General features: G+C 36.8%; 1 pseudogene; it reads right to left on the bottom strand.

The window, feature by feature from the left end:
• Window positions 1–7,787: 7,787 nt before the first annotated feature.
• Window positions 7,788–9,164, bottom strand: LOC140437876 (maternal protein exuperantia-1-like; annotated as a pseudogene).
• Between the last annotated feature and the right edge of the window lie 240 nt (window positions 9,165–9,404).

Here is a 9,404-nt window from a genome sequence, read left to right on the forward strand (position 1 = left end):
GGGTAGTCAACCAGAGAAGGGAATAGTGGTCAGTGATGACGGTGAACTTGGTTCCTTCAACGTACGGACGAAATTTTTCAATGGCGAAAAGGACGGCAAGGCACTCACGTTCTGTGACAGAGAAATTTCGCTCGGCTTTAGTCAGAGATCGACTAGCGTAACATATAACTTGTTCGCTATCATCTAATTTTTGCGTCAAAACAGCTCCAACTCCAGTATCACTGGCGTCGGCTTGAACGACGAAGGGTTTCGAAAAATCTGGTTGAACCAGTACGGGGGCAGATACTAAGGCTTGCTTGATTAAGATAAAAGACTTTTCAGCTTCAGGATTCCAAGTAATGGTTTGTTTCTTTTCTTTTCCTTTACCCTTTAGGAGATCGTTTATTGGAGAGACAAGGGTAGAGAAATTTTTAATAAAACGGCGGTACCAAGAGCAAAGTCCAATGAAGCGTTTAATTTCGGTAGTGTTTGTAGGTCTGGGATAGGTTATCATAGCAGATATTTTTTCGGGGTCCGACCGAAGAGAATTATCACCAACGATATAACCGAGAAACTTAAGGGAAGTTTTGAAGAACTCGCATTTATCTACGTTAATGGTAAGATTTGCGTCCTTTAGCTTTTCTTTAACTTTAGAAAGAAGAGAGATATGTTCTTCAAAGGTAGGGGAACATACTATTATATCGTCAAGATAACAAAAAATAAAGGGTTCGAATTCAGGTCCGAAAATTGCATCTACTAGACGTTGTTGTGTTTGTGCTGAATTACACAAACCGAAAGGCATAACGGTAAATTGGAATAACCCTCGACCTACTACGGCGAAAGCAGTTTTTTCACGAGATGATTTTTCCAAGGGGATTTGCCAGAAAGCTTTCTTAAGATCAATAGACGAGATAAATTTTGCACCTCGTAAAAGAGAGAGGATCCTATCGATATTTGGAAGCGGGTAGGTGTCATGTTTAGTGACATCGTTTAAAGTACGACCATCAAAACAAAAACGAAATTCGTCATTTTTCTTCCTAACCAACAAAACGGGTGAACACCAAGAACTACAACTGGGTTCTATCACACCTAGCTGGAGCATTGAATCTAGTTCCTTATTTAAGATATTCGACATATATGGAGACATAGGGAAAGGACGTCGCTTGAATGGTTTTGAGTCGCCTGTATCTATTGTCATTTGAATTTTATTTGTGCGGCCTATACCTTCAGCGCTACTAACTTCGTTAAAGTTATTAATAATTTTGTTCGCTAAGGTACGGTCGGCTGGACTAAGAGATTCTAACGAACAAAGATGCGGGAAGATAGCTTCTGGATTGGCCATAGGAAAAGGATGATTTGGTTTGTCGGACTTAGTATTCCATTGGTTGGTATTAAAATCAATTGAGAGACAAAATTGTTCAGCAAAATTACTTCCAAGGATAAAAGAACACGGTAAAGAAGGCACTACAAGGCATTGAATTACTCTAAAGACATTATCGGCAAGAATAGGTAAATCTATGAGACCAGTTACTTTTTTATTGGAACCGTCTGCTAGAGAAACTGTCGAGTTAACGGATTTATTTATTGGAATTTTATTTTGATTAAGAAAAGCGAGACCTTGTTGTCCGGCACACGTAATGGAACAACCGGTATCCAATAGTACAGTAAAATCTTGATTGTAGATATTTACAGATATGTAGGGTCTTTTATCAGTCTTTTTAGAGATCACAAGGGGACAGACTTTATTATGAGAAGGAAGACGATCTTCTTCTTCAAGTGCCATCTTCGTTCCGAAGGTTGGCGATCATCAGGGCTATACGTATTTTCGAAACTGCTGACCGAAACAATTCGTTGCTGCTACAGCTATACCATTCCCGTAGATTCTTTAGCCAGGAGTTTCGTCTTCTTCCTATGGACCTTTTTCCTGCTATTTTTCCTTGCATAATTATTCGAAGCAGTTCATATCTTTCGCCTCTTGTAATGTGTCCCAAGTATTGCAGTTTTCGTTTTTTGATCGTAAATATGACTTCCTTTTCTTTATTCATTCTTCTCAAGACCTCGACATTTGTGACTCTCTCGGTCCATGATATTCTCAGGATTCTGCGATACATCCACAGTTCAAATGCCTCTAATTTTTTGGTATCAATCTTTTTCAATGTCCATGACTCCATTCCGTAGAACAGCACAGAAAGTACGTAACATCTCATCAGGCGAAGTTTCATTTCAAGGCTCAAATCTCTTCCGCAGAACACTCTCTTCATTTTAGTGAATATGGATCTGGCTTTTTCTATTCTTATTTTGATTTCTGCTGAGCTATCGTTGTCTTCATTTATAAAAGTGCCTAAATATTTGTATTTGCTAACTCGATCGATAATTTCATTGTGTAAATATAAATTTTGGACATTTTGTGTTGATTTCGATATTACCATAAATTTAGTTTTCTTTATGTTCAAAGATAGTCCATATTCTTCGCTGCAGTCTGCTATCTTATTCACCAATGTCTGTAGCTCTTCAAGTGTTTCTGCGATCAGAACGGTGTCGTCGGCAAATCTCAGATTGTTTAATCTAACACCATTTATTTTAATACCTACGGATTGCTCAGAAAGTGTTCTATTCATTACGTCTTCGGAATAGAGATTAAACAGGGTTGGTGACAGTATACACCCTTGTCTCACACCTCGCTTTATTTCAATTTCTTCAGTGGTATTATTCTTTACTCTCACTACTGCTTTCTGATTGTAGTACATATTTGCTATTAGTCGGATGTCTCGTTTATCTAAATTCTTTTCTGTCAGGAGTCTGATTAGGTGATCATGCCCTTCGCACAGGAAGACGATAGAAGTTTCTAACTTCCGTAAGGTAATTTTTCCACTCATTTTCGGTCAAGCGGTAGGAGTTTCTATGCGAAAAGTCTCGGTTCTTATTCCATTGTTTTCGCTGACGGGAGTTAAAGGTACTTCGGTGAGATGTAGGAGAACGGTAATCTCGAGGTAAATTATTCTGAATTCTATTTGAAGAATAACTGGAGGATCGGGAGATATCGGACTTTTTGGGATGTCTGGGAATAGAATAGCCGATAGTATTTATTCCGTACGTTAGTTTTTTGGAGGATTACAATTTGTACATTGTGGGAAGGTAACTTGAGATTTTCCACATCGATAACAAAATATTTTCCTCGGACGACGACATTCACGGTGACTGTGTCCTTTGCCTTGGCAATTCCAACACGCAGTGGAAGAGTTTGGCTTAGAAGTTAAGGGAGGTACGTAATTCTTGCCTAAAGAACGGTTCGTGGGAAAGGTATTACTAGAAAAATTGTTTCTAGACTGAAAATGTCTCGGAGGGTTTCTCTGGGCATCCCTTTGGTTTTCTACGCTAGAAATAGAAGGAGAGTCACGTTTGAAAACTGAGGCAGCATTTATTTCGACGGTATTAATGAGAGAAGATAATTGGTCTACGGTATCCACCGTACTAGTGGCTATCATAGTAGAATATTCCGGTAGGAGATTTGAACGAATATAAGAGATTATGGTTTTTTCGGAGGGCTGTCTCGGTAATCTCTTTATTAAATTAAGTATGTCTGCTTGATACAGAACGAAAGGTTCATTTTTTCTTTGCTTACGGCTTTTGATCTGATCCCACAGTTCGTCTTCATAGCCATGCGGAAGGAATGTGAATTTAAGTAATTCGACCAGTTGTGGCCAAGAGGTAAGTTTAGATTTAACGCTGCTAAACCATTTAGCTGCGTTACCTGAGAAAAATTCCACGGCAGATCGGAAAAGTATCGCATCGGGAATATCACGCGATTCAGCAAGATTTTGAATTTTTTCCAAGACACTAAATAGATGCTTAGGATCACCGGAAAATTTAATATTCCAATCACCTACATTGACAGGAGTATTAACATGGACGATAGGGTTAATGGCTGGCATAGGAGCTTGTGAAGTTAAAGGTATATATGCAGGATTCGAGTCGGTAGTGATTATGTTATCATCTAGGTTTGCTTCTAACAGAAGGCAGGTAGAGATAGCTTCGTCTTTAAAATTCGATTCCACAGGTTTCTGTGGATCTGGGGTTAGACGTTGTAGTCTTAGGGAAAGATGCAATAAATGGGCCTTTGTTCTTTTGTAGACAGAATCACTAGGGTTTCCTTCAAATTCAGAAATAAGATTTTCGACTTCGGAAAAGATAGTTTCGATCTGGCTTGATTCATCTTCAAAGATAAGGGGATTTTCCGTTAGATCGATAATCGGAGTGGCTTTCTGAAGGGCTTTCTTAAGGATAGATTTTTTTTCGGAAAGAGTTCTATTTGACTTAATACCTCTGATTTTCAGTTCGTAATCGATCTGATTTACCTTGAGATAAGAGATAACAGAAGAATCCATTTTTAAACTCGTTTAGATAAAAAATAGTCGAGAGAAGAGAAGATACTTATATTTGAAGACTGCGTTGCGGTGCTATTTTTTACCATTTAGCTACCACATTGGACGATATTTTCTTGCTGTTAGCTACCACATTGGGCGCCATTCTTTTCTGTGTACCCTCTGGATGATCGATTGAAGGTTACACAAAGAACGGTACTAGGCTCGGGCTTCAGTCTGGTAGAGGTATCTTGGTCGGGGTTCTTGTTACAGCTCAAATATCACGGATCAATTAAGGAAGTACTTACGACACAAAGACAAGAAGTTAGAAGAGAAGATAAGAGATAAGAGAAGAAAAGTTATTTGGGCACCACCCTATTTTTAGAGGAACAGGGAAACCTTAAGGCATAGAGAATACGATAATGAGAAAGATAAGATACAGTTAAGATACGCGAGAATAAAATAAACCGTGAGAGAAAAGGTATCTTGATCGTGCGGTACACACTCAATATTTCGACACAGATACACTAATTATACGATAAAACAAATAACATAAATCAGTAAAAATGCCTGAAAGAGATACACCATGCACAATAATATATATTCATATCATAACAATAAAAATAAAAAGCAAAAGGTTCGTCAACAAAATTATATTGAGGTATATAAAAAAAATACACTATAACAATCTTTACGGCACAGTTAGATGACACGAGATAAGTGAGTGATTAATTTATAATCGAATAAAAACAAAAAATATTTTTTTGGGAAAATAATTCTGCATAACGTAGTATTCTCAAGAATAGAAGAAAGCAAGGGACATTATAATAGTCAATATTCGTCAAACAAATTATTATTATGCCTTGAGAACACTTAAACGTTTACCAAAAATTTTTTTATTGAATGTGATCACCTCAAATCTATATATGAAATTTAACATAAATATACCCTACATTAATATAAAAGAAATGGTCCGTAATTTATACATATATTATATCGTAGGTTCAAACTCATAATAGTTCGTTCCGTTTAACCATAAACAGCAAGGTCACTAAACTAAACGTTGTAAATCAAATTCTTACGGTTTAGGTATCAAAGTTGAGCTTTAGTCAATAAAATTTACTACTCACAATTAATATGCCACAGGTGGATACAGATAGTGGCGTTAGGCCTTCAATAAAGTCACTTGACACTTGGTCCTCGGCAACAGGTAGCTACAGCAACGAATTACGGTTTGATTTCGGCAGACGAGAAAATAAACAGCCAAACAGGAATAGCACAGGTAATAATCGGTAGTAGAGATGAATGATGAATAATGCACAATGAATGGTGAATATTAAATAATGGCCAATGGCTAATGGCTAATCGTTAATGGCTAATGGTTAATGGCTAATGGTTAATCGGCAAACAGAAGTGACCTCGTTCCTTCGAAGTGGAACACGTCTGTTGGACAAAAGAGAAAATATTTAATATAGGACTCACTGTGTAAAGATAAATAAGGGTGAATTGAAAATCCACTTACCGCCGATTGTCGAAGATAAGACCGCTTGCCACAGGAACCAACTTGGAAATGAATATCGGATTGTGAATTTAGAAGGGCTTAGACAAGCGAAGGTTGAAAATAGGGAAGGGATATTGGCTGAAGGATGCCACGCGAAATTGACATTAAATATCCGAGATATTGGGGTTCATTTTCGTAGCGTTTACCAATAGAAAGTAAAGTTTCTACGAAAAACAACTCTTCTGATTTTCTGAGAAGGTAGCTCGGAGATTTCACAATAGGTCCTTTTTCCTTTGTTATTAGGAAAGATTTTTATGTAGCAAAACAAGATAAAAAGAAGAAGAAACATTTGGCGAAGTTATTTCTTTGTTAAAAAAAGGCGTAACAAAACGAAGGTATGCAGGCATGGGCGGCGTGAAAATAGTTTATTAAAGGGAATAATTTAAAGAAATTATGAACATGCTTCACCACTATCTTGGCACAATAATTAATCAAACGATTACTCCAAAGAAATCAAAGTTCGAATAGAGAAAGCACGTACAAACTTCAATAAAATGAGAAAGGTACTTTGTGCAAGAGAACTAAAATTGGACTTGAGAGTTAGGCTGGCAAGGTGTTATATTTTCTCGACTCTGCTTTATGGGATAGAAGCATGGACACTTAACGCGTCGACTGCTAAAAAGTTGGAAGCATTTGAAATGTGGGTGTATAGAAGAATCCTGAAGATATCATGGACCGAGCATGTAACAAACAACGAAGTCATGAAAAGAATCAACAAAAGAATGGAAGTATTGGAAACCATCAAGACACGAAAGCTGCAATACCTGGAGCATGTTATGCGTAATGAGAGATACAACCTATTTCAATTGATTATACGAGGGAAAATCCAGGGTAAGAGAAGTGTAGGAAGAAGAAGAATCTCATGGTTGCATAACTTGAGGGAATGGTACGGATGCACATCAATTGAACTATTCAGAGCAGCAGCATCTAAGATCAGAATAGCCATGATGATTGCCAACCTCCGTCGCGGAGATGGCACGTGAAGAAGAAGAAAAAATATATCGACGGAAGAATCAGGTGATCTATAAATACAAAGAATGTATAGATTAAGATTCTTGTTATATACCAATGAAAACTCAAAAAAGAATTCATTCTACAGAAAGTCATATTTTGTTATAGGAGAGAAATCATTATTTGTAGAAAGAATTAGGGTGACACTATGAGCTGAACTTGGACGATCATTTTTAGCAATTATTGTGGTATATTTTCAACAAAAAAAGGCTCGTTGACTTCAAACCAGTACTCGGTAACCGGATCTATGGGGGGAAATCCTAAATCCTTTAGAAAGAAAAATAATTCATCTGTTTTATATCTTATAGAACGAATATTAATCATAACCATGCTATAGTTGTCATCACTAAAATAATTTGAGGGTTCTGGTCCCACAGAACACTTCGTATCATTTAAAAATTAGTTATATTAGTTTTTTTATTATTTACGTTAGTTATATAAAGAAATTGTATGAGATTTTTAAATTAAAGTATAATTTTACATTTTTTTTAGTGTATTAAACTTTATTAAACTCAAATATTAATAACAGGTATGTAACAAACAATCCTGAATGAATGTTACACAATACATAATCCTATTACTATCACAAAAAAATTTAACATGTTTCGATATAATAAAAAATAAACCAATCACACTTGAAAAATTGCCTCAAAAAATTATACAAAATTAAATTAAACTGTAAAAGAAAAATTGAAAATGCTATTTAACATTAATTAGTTACGTCAAAATAACAGCTTTTAGTGTGTGAATCGGTAAATAAAAATGTTAAAGACACCGAGAATTCACTGTTGCTGAGTCAGTAACTGTGAGAACTAATCTGGCCTTGAAATGAACAAAACATCTTCATAAGGTTTTCACCACATGATTAAAGATACTCATTGAGCCTCCACCGACTTCTCTTCCTTGGCCGAAGTGACTTCTTTCCCGTCTTGTGCAGGTTGTTCAGTTTCGCTTCGAGGAGAAGAATCGTCGCTGGCGGTTGGATTGTCGTTTGCAGTCGAGTTTGTTTTTGGGTTCTTGACCTGTGAATTTGAGTTTTTGTTTCTTACTTTTGGCCGCCGATACGGATAACGATGGGGGCTAGGTTTGGGTTTTGGCTAAATCGCTTTCTTTTCGGGATCAAAGAAACGATCTAAGATTTCCAACAGTTATTCCAGATCTTTATCCTTCGCATTTGCTACCTCACTCTTATTAACTTTTTCCAAACCATCCTTGGGGTCAGAATCATATGCGATTTTAAGTTTGTCATAATTAATATTGTTCTTAGCTAAAAGTCTCCTTAAATGGCTTGCGTGCTGCCTCTAAGTTCGACTGGCCCGTAACAGTGCTCCAAACACTGGCCGGAATGTATTTTGTCTTTCTAATAATACCTTAAAAACAGCTATTTCCTATTCCTCAGCATCTATAGGATTGACGTAAGGACATACCACTTCCATGAGATGAGTTTCTGTTCCAATACAGTCTTTACTGGCTGCCTCCCCCTTTAATTCTTCTCTTTCCCCTTGGGCTAAATGAGCAGCAATATCAAATGAAGCCTTAGCTCTGTCCAATGCACTGTTGAAGTGCTCTGCACCCCTGTTTAACAATACCTTCGACATTATATGGAGATTGAAAGATTTAGTGGTGTTGCCACATTTTGCTTGGGCTATGTTGAAGCCATTAGCAAAGCCTTTTACCACCTTCTCAAACCTTTCAATCAAATTTTATATTTTTAATGATTCTAAAAGCATCCCAGGTGACGCTTTGCGAAGTTCATAATAAATCAAGATAATTCCATCAACATCATTTCCTTTAACAGTCTCCAACCATTTCAAGATGTCCTGGAGGGCAGAAATTTCACTTTTGGTCTTCTGGAATTCCTGAGTGTTGACATCTTTCAACCTTCTGTAAGGGATTGTGTTTACTACTCTGATACCGTGTCTTCTGCTATAAATAGGATTCAAATCTCCAAATGGCTTTATGTACTGCAAAAACTGTGATTCAGGTGTAAATGCAGCTATTTAAATGATTTAATTAATAAGTCTGCGGCCAGTAGTATCTATACCCCATCCTACAAGTCTGTATTTTCCAGTAGGAATACCCTATGCTGGATTTTCAGGTACAACTGGCACTAAACTCTCCCTCTCGTCTCCAGAGTTTGCACACTCTTTCTGCACCATTCTATATTATTTATTATCACGAAAGGCTGGCTTAAATAAATTTTATAACATTGCTTTTCCAAAACTTACAATGACAATAAAAAATTAATTAGTCATGAAGTGATTTAAAATAAATTTATAATAAAAGTCATCAATCTCGAAGCGAAACTGAACAACCTGCACAAGACGGGAAAGAAGTCACTTCGCCCAAGGAAGAGAATTCGGTGGAGGCTCAATGAGTGCCTTGAAGCATGTGGTGAAAACCTTATGAAGATGTTTTGTTCATTTCAAGGCCAGATTAGTTCTCACAGTTAATGACTCAGCAACAGTGAATTCTCGGTGTCTTTAACATTT

This window comes from Diabrotica undecimpunctata, chromosome 3, assembly GCF_040954645.1.
Source record: "Diabrotica undecimpunctata isolate CICGRU chromosome 3, icDiaUnde3, whole genome shotgun sequence".
Lineage (NCBI taxonomy): Eukaryota > Metazoa > Arthropoda > Insecta > Coleoptera > Chrysomelidae > Diabrotica > Diabrotica undecimpunctata.